Here is a 9,370-nt window from a genome sequence, read left to right as displayed (position 1 = left end):
TTAAATCAGGGGGCATGCTAAAGAACACCACATGGTCAAAATTTCCGAAGCCCTCCACTACGGCTTCCTTCACGATCACATGGCGATTTCAGGATGTACAGTACTGAGAACTTTTTTAAAGCATCCTGAGATGCGCCTCCCTTTAAAGCGACACCGCGGGGCACTCTCACGGGGAGACAAACCGTCGCATCACAGGCTGTCTCGACAGCTCAAAGTTGATGATGATACTCCCAGCACTTGAGGGCCGAGGTCCCGTGAGGTCACCTGCAGATTATGTTCTCTAAACTGCAGGCTCCCTCCCCCGCAGCGAGCACAGTGTGAGCTAAAGTCACTTAAATGTATGTTATTATTATTATTATTATTATTATTATTATTATTATTATTATTATTATTATTATTATTATTATTATTATTATTATTATTATTATTATTATTATTATTATTATTATTATTATTATTATTATTATTACGGGGTTTATTGACAAAAACCTACTGCCTGATCTCAGTGGCATCAGTCACTGTCACGCGCTCTCTTGGCTCTTTGTCGCAGTCGTCTTCTATCTGCTCCTGCTCGATAGTGTCTCTTCCCCACTAAATTATTATTTACGTGCCATCGTTATGCCACAGTGGTCGTTTTTTTCACCTTTCTAAATGTCACACTGTGCATCATATGATGTGCGTGTAAACAAGCGTAAATGACTGGCCACTGCTGGGATGTTCCTGGCAAGTATGTCTTCTATATCTTGACGTGAAAGACGCAAATTCCAGCATGCATACGGTGTCGCGCTGGCGTGATCGCTCGGTAACATGGGTTTTTTACCAGAATGCAATATATTATTATTTAATTTGATTTGCCTACACAGGTGCACAAGGACACACAGAAGAGACGGAGAGAGCAAGCTGGTAACTGCCATCAAGGGGAGGAGGGCACAACGCCTGCTCACTCTTTCGGGAGGAGGGAAGAGAGAAAAGGAAGGTAGAAGGTAGGAGGAGATAAATAGGAAATATTGCCTGTAGAACAAAAAAAATGGCGATGAATTCATGACATGAATAGCTAGCATATCATGAATGCATGATATGTGCATCACAGCTGTGAGATTCACGAGTATTGTGACATGCATGCCATGTATGGCGGGGTATGAATGGCGTAAATGACAAGGTGTTATTGCAGTTGTTTGTTTAGCTGGGATATCTAGATATACAAGACATGAAAAAAATGACGTGACGGGCATCCCATGACATACTCCGCATTTATTCGCATAGAAGGAACAACTTGGTCAAATACCTGCTGGTGTTGAACGCCAGAATGTGCATGCGTGCATGTCAAACGTGTGGTAATGAATGATTTGTCATGACGTGAATGACATTGCATATTATGAACGGCATGACTTGGATTTAATGTATGGTATAACGAAAGAAGGGGAATAGTTCTATGACCCCGTTACACACATCCTAGTGATCCCAATAGACAAAGATAGGAAATTAAAAGGAACATTATTTGCATTTCTCAACACTGGTGTATAGTACCTGCGACATATATGGATATTATTTAAAGTGGATGTAAAACTCCTTGTGGTGGGGCGTAATATTTATGGCGAAACATGTTGGACAGTTATGGTTGAGTGTTGAATAATGTTGACCGACTTTCTGATGGCGCTTGTGAATTTTGAGTTGTCGTGGCTCATGTTTATTAGCATCGACTAACGGAAGCCTAGCGCTACGAAGCACTGAAATCATCAGTGTTGTCTACTGCCGACTTATGTTACTGTCGGCTGGTGTTGTCTAATGTTAGCTAGCACTGGCTAATGTTGTCTACTTTTATAAAGTGTTTGCTATACACTCATAATACTGCAACACATATTATATATGTACTGCTATGACTACAATTCAGCCAAGCTTTGCTCGACTACGCAGAAACGCACCAATATTGCCCCGCCACGGTGGTCTAGTGGCTAAGGTACTCGGCTGCTGACCCGCAGGTCGCGGGATCAAATCCCGGCTGTGGCGGCTGCATTTCCGATGGAGGCGGAAATGTTGTAGGCCCGTGTACTCAGATTTGGGTGCACGTTAAAGAACCCTAGGTGGTCTAAATTTCTGGAGCCCTCCACTACGACGTTTCTCATAATCATATGGTGGTTTGGGGACGTTAAACCCCACAAGTCAATCAAACGAACCAATATTAACACTGTTTGGGACATGTTCGTCAGCGAGCTAGGGGCAGCATTTCTCCTTTAGAAAACTGGGGTCTGTGCTTCAACTCTATAGTGCCGACGCTTTCAGACAATAAACTGCCCTCGTCACACTTGGCTCAAAGATAACTTATGTGCCATGTCCTCCTTGCTGACTGTTTGGTATAACCACGGCCACTCAATGCACCGCCGTGGTGGTCTAGTGGCTAAGGTACTCGGCTGCTGACCCGCAGGTCGCGGGTTTGAATCCCGGCTGTGGCGGCTGCATTTCATATAGAGGCGGAAATGTTGCAGGCCCATGTGCTCAGATTTGGGTGCACTTTAAAGAACCCCAGGTGGTCGAAATTTCCGGAGCCCTCCACTGCGGCGTCTCTCATAATCATATGGTGGTTTTGGGACGTTAAACCCCACATATCAATCAATCATCGACCGCTCAATAAAGAAAAAAAAGGGGGGGGGCATGGCTTGCCAAACGCTTTTCGTCACCTGTGAGCGCCAGAGTTCTTGTTCCCTTCGCCATGGCGCTGAACGTCTGTAAAGGAAAGAGACTTTAATAAATGATACAGTAATTTTAGTCAAGAAAACCAGCTGGTTTGTAAATAATCAGTAATCTTTCTATTGTATAATAACCTCTATTATTCTAAAACTGCATACTCTTTTATAAAACCACTCAATTCTTGGCTGATCCCCTACAGTGGGTATGTGCCATGGGCAATAAATGAACAAGAACAATAACAGCCAGCCGTCTGTGGGCTTTGTCTTTGTGGTCAACATAGATGATCTTACGGATGCCATTTCGGTGCCGCCATAGTATGCTGTTGGTCTTGCTGTTCATTTTTACAGCAAAAACTGTTATGAGATCAGAGCCAGGGTCGCATGTGGCGCTGTATAGCTGTCTGCCGCTGCCACCCGCGACCACTATGGCACAAAATAACAAAAAAACTAAATAAAAAACATTAATAATACAATAGAATACGAACCAAGGTCCCCTGCGTGCCAGACCAGTATTCTACCACTGAGCCACGCCGGTGCTTGGGACTCAATTGCAAACTGGCCTTAGCAAGCTTGATGTCAGGAAAGGAATCGCGTTGATATGAGTAATAAGACGTTTAAGAACAGCAAAGGAGAAATCAGGTGTCATGTAATGCGAATTGCACAAAAATTAGGTCATCAAAAGCTCCAACCGTTTTTACTAGCTTGATCTTGTTGCACATAATAACTGTGGCACATACGGACTGCGGGGGGTTGTGTACCGGATTACTAAAGCTTCTGGCATAATTATTCATTGTCATCAGTCACAGCATTAAAAGAAATGCACAAACTTCCTCGCAGGTCTGCAGCGGTCACCACGTTTATCGGAAGAATGACGAAGAATGGCATAGTGAACGCCTGACTACTACACAATGATTGATGGTGTAGTGGGTACCCTCACCATAGCGGTGGCATTGCACGTACACGTCAGCTTCAGTGACGGAAGGTACCGGGTTCGATCCTTAGTGCCGGCAGGCCACCCACCGATTTCCAATGGGTTCAGGTGGGCTTCGAGCGGTGACGTGGCGTCCGGGTACAAAGCTTGCTCTACATGGAGGACTCCCAACCCACTGTGCGGGACCCGATATTGGGTACCCTTCAAATGTGATTGCAGCAGCTACGCTAATAGTGTTAAAAAAGGTTATTAAAGGCTCCTCTTCACGCTTTCGCTGTGACAGTGCTGCTCAGTCCGCGGAGGCATGGCGGTTTTTTTTTATCTTGAACAACTAAACGAACAGAACAATGGGCATTTCTTTTCCTCACCAATTCTCGTCTCGAGCTAAAAAAATAAAGAAAACTTAGGCTTAACCGCCCACGGTGGTGGCGTTCATATGTCGTATACGTAAAATAGTTTATTGTCGTGAGACCGCACTTCGGCTCTTTTTGTGCAACACACGCTAGCTAACATGCTGCTATGTTATTCTTGCCGCATTTGCTACCATATGCAAGCAGGTTATGTTGAGGAGAAAACAGACCAACTTAGGAGCGTACGACACTAAGCTGTTACCAAGACATGTTTTTTTTTATTTCCTCGATTGGAACAAAAAACGGTTCATGGTCGAGATTCTTAGTCATTTCGATACTCTGTCTGCTGCCATGTACGCTGATAACTTCGTTATCATGGAGGCTATTTAACGACGAAGCTGTTAATCCAACCAAAAAGACGGTAGGACTGTTACAAAATCTCGCCGCGATGATGCCTAGCAACCGCCGAGCACAGCACGTGCTCTGCAATGAAGACCGCCGCCAATAGCTACCAATGGAGACGTCGCGCGTAGCGCCCTATGTCAGTTTAAAGTTATGGGCACAAAGACAGAAGACATTATAGAAAGAAAAAATTGGCAGATACCACGTACAGTGCGAATCGACGATATGCATAGTCGTATCAGCCCGGGGGGGGGGGGGGGGGCTAGAAGGGCACGAGCACCGCCCCCTCCCCCAAAAAAAGTTGGGAGAGGGCCTGAGCCCCCCCCCCTTTTTTGACAGTGGCTACACGCTGGGGAAACCAACAAGTAAAGGGAAGTTTTCCGTCACAACATCAATCACTGAAATATGTTCTTACGGGAGAATGAAAATGTTACGAGGTGATGTTACAACATAGCGAAATTTCGCCAACATTCCCGCTGTGATGATATTTCTTGCAGGCTCTTTGTGATGCGGGTCACCAATGCGACGCTTTCGCGTCTTGGGCTGTAGTATTACAGAGCAGGCAAGTGCTGTACAGGTGTCTTCACATCACTTATTCATGCTCTTATTCACCTGTGACTTGTTGATGTAGTTATGGATGGGAACGAGCAAACTTTTTTTTTATGGACTGGTCAAAACATTTTCTGTTTCCGGAAGATAATTTTCTTCGAAAAGTATATATCATTACTACTGCTCTGTCGAAGCTGTTGCAAGATGAGTGAGACGATTCGTTTTTGAACTTTAAATTTTTTCGGTAATGAAACGCGAAAAATTGTTTCCGCTTTAATCTATGATAAACCTGATCAGCATTGATTATGGTAACTTAAGGCCATAGGGAAATCTTGCAAAGTGCCCACGAATAAAGTAGTGGACTCGAGCTCAGTAAAATGCTCAGCTTTCGGTAGATCTCCATTCCGACCACTAACATTTATGATAAATTTATTAAACAAACTATTATGATATATGTAGAGGTTAACCACGAAAGCATAATCAAAGAAAGAGGCGTAATAGCAAGTGAGCATCGCCTTTCGAATGCGTAAATCGGGCTAAAGGCGCCATTCGTCGGCCTGTTAAAGTGTGATTGAAATTCGTGGTATCTAAGAATGCGCGTCGTGTCAAATCTGCGTATGCAAATGCATATCAAAGTGCGAGAGTGCGAGTGCGTCCATGAAACAGCAGCGAGACAGCAGCCAGCGGTTTCAGCAGCAGTTGCAGCAGCACGAGCCTCCGCCACAACAAACGTCTTTGTCTTTTTCGTTGTCTCTAGCAAGCCCGTATTATATATATATATATATATATATATATATATATATATATATATATATATATATATATATATATATATATATATATATATATTATATATATATATATATATATATATATATATATATATATGTATATGTATATATAGGTATACACTTCTCTCCCTTATATATATATATATATATATATATATATATATATATATATATACACTTCGATTCTGTGTCGACTACCGAACGGTTAATAGTGTAACTAAACGAGATTTCTACCCCCTGCCACGTATCGACAATACACTAGATCAGCTATCAGCTGAGATCCGCAAATTTTTTGTCCTCCTTGAATCTGAAAGAGCGGATATTGGCAAATAGAGGTCCACGAGCGGGACCATGAAAAAAAACGGCATTCGTAACACCAGATGGCCTCTACCAATTCAAAGCGCTTCTATTCAGCCACTTTTCCGCGTCAGCAACGTTCCAGCGAATGATGGACACTGTCCTCGCGGGATTGAAATGGAAGTCATGCCTAGTGTGTTTGGATGATGTGGTGGTATTCTCTGCAGCATTTTACCAACATCTAGAGTGACTACGCACAGTATTTGAAGCCATCCCCTCAGCAAACTTGACAATTAAATCCGAAAATGCCACTTCGGCTACGAAGAGCTGTGATACTTTGGACATGTCATTACTTCTGACGGCCTTCGTCCTGATCCCGAAAAGACAGCCGCTGTTCAGAGGTTCCCTACACCCCGAGACAAAAAGTCAGTGCGTCGATTTTTGGGTTTATGTGCCTACTATAGGCGATTTGTGGAAAACTTCTAAAAGATTGTGGAACCTCTTACAAAGCTAACAAAAGACGACGTGACCCTCACATGGAAAAGCGAACAACAGGAAGATTTTGACGAATTAAGAAAACGGCTACAAGGTTCACCAATACTTGCCCATTTTGATGAGACAGCCGACACCGATGCCAGCAATGTCGGCATCGGCGCCATCCTGGTCCAGTGGCAAAATAGTCAAGAGAAAGTGTTAGCCTATGCCAGCAGCAAACTCTCAAAAGCTGAGACTAACTACTCTGCAACCGTAAAAGAGTACCTCGCAGTCATGTGGGCAATAAGCAAGTTTCGACCCTACCTTTATGGTAGACCGTTCAGAGCTGTCAGTGGCCACCGTGTTCTATGCTGGCTGGCAAATCTTTAAGGATTCGTCAGGTCAACTAGCAAGATGGAGCCCTAGGCTGCAGGAGTACGACATTACTGTCGTATACAAATCTGGAAGAAAACACAGCGATGCCGACTGCCTGTCACGCGCCCCTGTCGATTCGTGAATTGAAGTGAATCTAAAGAGGAAGGCTTCCCGTTTCTAGGCGTTGTCGACGCATCCGAAATCGCTCAACAACAACGAGATTACGCAGATTTGCTGGCACTTATACAACACCTGCAGGGTCTCGACGTTCACATCCCTCGCATATTCTTCAGACGGCTCTCCAGGTTCTGCCTTCGAGGAAGTGTTCTTTGCAAGAGTAACTTCGAACCTAACGACGAAACGTTTTTACTAGTCGTACTTACAGCCATGCGAAAGGAAATTCTTCATGCGTGTCACGACGAGCCAACATCTAGACACATGGGTGTGAGTCGAACATTCGTCAGGATTCGCCTGCAGTACTATTGGCCTAAGTTGCTCACATCAGTGCAGCGCTACGTGAAAACTTGTCAATGTCAACGGCACAAAACTGCACCCGTAAAACCAACCGGCCTTCTCCAGCCAATAGACACTCCGGATGCCTCATTACAACAGTCGGCATGGACTTCCTACGACTTTCCCGACATCGTGTGCAGGTAAGAAGTGGATAGTCGTAGCCACAGACTATCTGACCCGTTACTCTAAGGCTGACTCTTTGTACAGTGCAACACAGCTGCCGAAGTCGCCAAGTTCTTTGTTAACAACATAGTCCTCGGACATGATGCGCCCATCGTCATTATTACGGATCGGGGCACCGTATTGACTGCAGATCTAATGCAATGCCTGATGCGCATGACAAATACCGATCACAGAAGAACAACAGTACTCTGACCAACATGCTATCAATGTATGTTGATGTTGAACATAAACAGTGAGATGAAATAATACCCTACATCACATTCGCATATAATGCAGCCGTTCAAGAAACAACCCGCGTTACCCCGTTGGAACTAGTATTCGGCCAAAGAATAACCACCCTACTAGATGCCATGTTATTACAACGAGATGAAAGCAGCTATCCATCTGACTTGGAAGACTTCTTGGAAAGAGCCAAGGAAGCACGACAAATGGCAAGATACCGAATACGCCGCCAACAGCGCGTCGATTCCAGTCGGTAGAACAAGCGACGCAGTGAGGCACTTTATTAGCATGGTGACAAAGTGTAGATATGGATCCCAGTGCGCCACCGCGGACTCTCTGAAAAGCTTCTCTGCCGATACTTCGGCCCTTATGGAGTACTCCACCGTATAAGCGACGTCACTTACGAAGGCAGATCCGCTAGACACGAGAGCTCAAGACGCCGCAATCCCACGGAAGTGGTACACGTAGTCCGCATGAAGCCCTATCATGACAGATCGTCGGAAAACGAGTGAGAGTGCGCATGCATTCTTTCACTGTCTCAAGCATCGGGACGATGCGTCTGAGGAGGGGGATAATGCCGCGCCAGGTTGGCCACGTTCAAGTAGCCCGCCTCAACCATCAGGGCACGAGCACCAGGTCAGACCCGGCTGGCATGCTCCACGTGCTTGTGCACTCTGGCTACGAATAAGAAGAAGATAGGCACCCGATAGTGGACCAGAGGGCGCGACGAAGCTCTTTGGGCCGCCTCAGCATTGTTGATACCAACCACCAGGGATACCAAGAAAATGGAACGCTCGCTGAACACAGTGACACGCTGAAGTGTCAGTGCCCTTTTTTGGCACGTTTTCAAAGAACGCTTCCTGGGCGCTTACATAATTAGCCGTGACCGTCTTGCTCACAACTAAAAAAGAAAATGATATGCACGTGCAAGTTCGGTTTTGCTGCGTCTACTCGCTAGGCTGTGTGTTCAGGCGCCACCATCAGATCTCGTAAACTGCATTGCCGAGTGCCTATAGCTGGATCTGTGGAATTCAACTAACTCGAACTTCGACGACCATAGTCATTAGACTTGTAGGCCCAAGTTAGCCCTAATAAATACGCTTGCTTTATTAGCCTGTCTGTCTCAGTATCACTACAGTATGTCACTTTATAACCAGCGCAACGTTGCCCCGCCGCGGTGGTCTAGTGGATAAGGTACTCGGCTACTGACCCGCAGGTCGCGGGATCAAATCGGAGCGGCAGTGGCTGCATTTCCGATGGAGACGAAAATGTTGTAGGCCCGTGTGCTCAGATTTGAGTGCACGTAAAAGAACCCCAGGTGGTCGAACATTCTGGAGCCCTCTACTGCAGCGTCTCTTATAATCATATGGTGATTTTGGGACGTTAATCTCCACATATCGGTCAGCCCAGGGTTATGAGGTGGACGTAAATTATGCCATACATGACTTCTGTGTCATGATTATCATGTTTGTACGTCATTCACCTTCGTCGTCTATCCACGTCACTTCCAAAATTGGTATATGTGAAGTAGCGAAATGACCACAAGTGCAGTGTGAGCGTAGCATGTAGCTTTGTTTTACATGACACGCATGTCATGAT

The 9,370-nt window shown here is 45.1% G+C and overlaps 1 long non-coding RNA gene across 1 annotated transcript; it reads left to right on the top strand.

Annotated features, from left to right (window-relative positions):
• The first annotated feature begins 869 nt into the window (after positions 1–869).
• LOC142777094 (uncharacterized) lies at positions 870–3,885 on the top strand. The gene is made up of 2 exons (XR_012887924.1): positions 870–983; positions 3,522–3,885. It is a non-coding gene; the product is annotated as an uncharacterized LOC142777094 (long non-coding RNA).
• The last annotated feature ends 5,485 nt before the right edge of the window (positions 3,886–9,370 follow it).

The sequence above is a fragment of the Rhipicephalus microplus genome, chromosome X, assembly GCF_043290135.1.
Source record: "Rhipicephalus microplus isolate Deutch F79 chromosome X, USDA_Rmic, whole genome shotgun sequence".
Taxonomy (NCBI): Eukaryota; Metazoa; Arthropoda; class Arachnida; order Ixodida; family Ixodidae; genus Rhipicephalus; species Rhipicephalus microplus.
The sequence above is the reverse complement of the archived record's forward strand: the minus strand, read 5'-3'. Positions and strand labels throughout refer to the sequence as shown.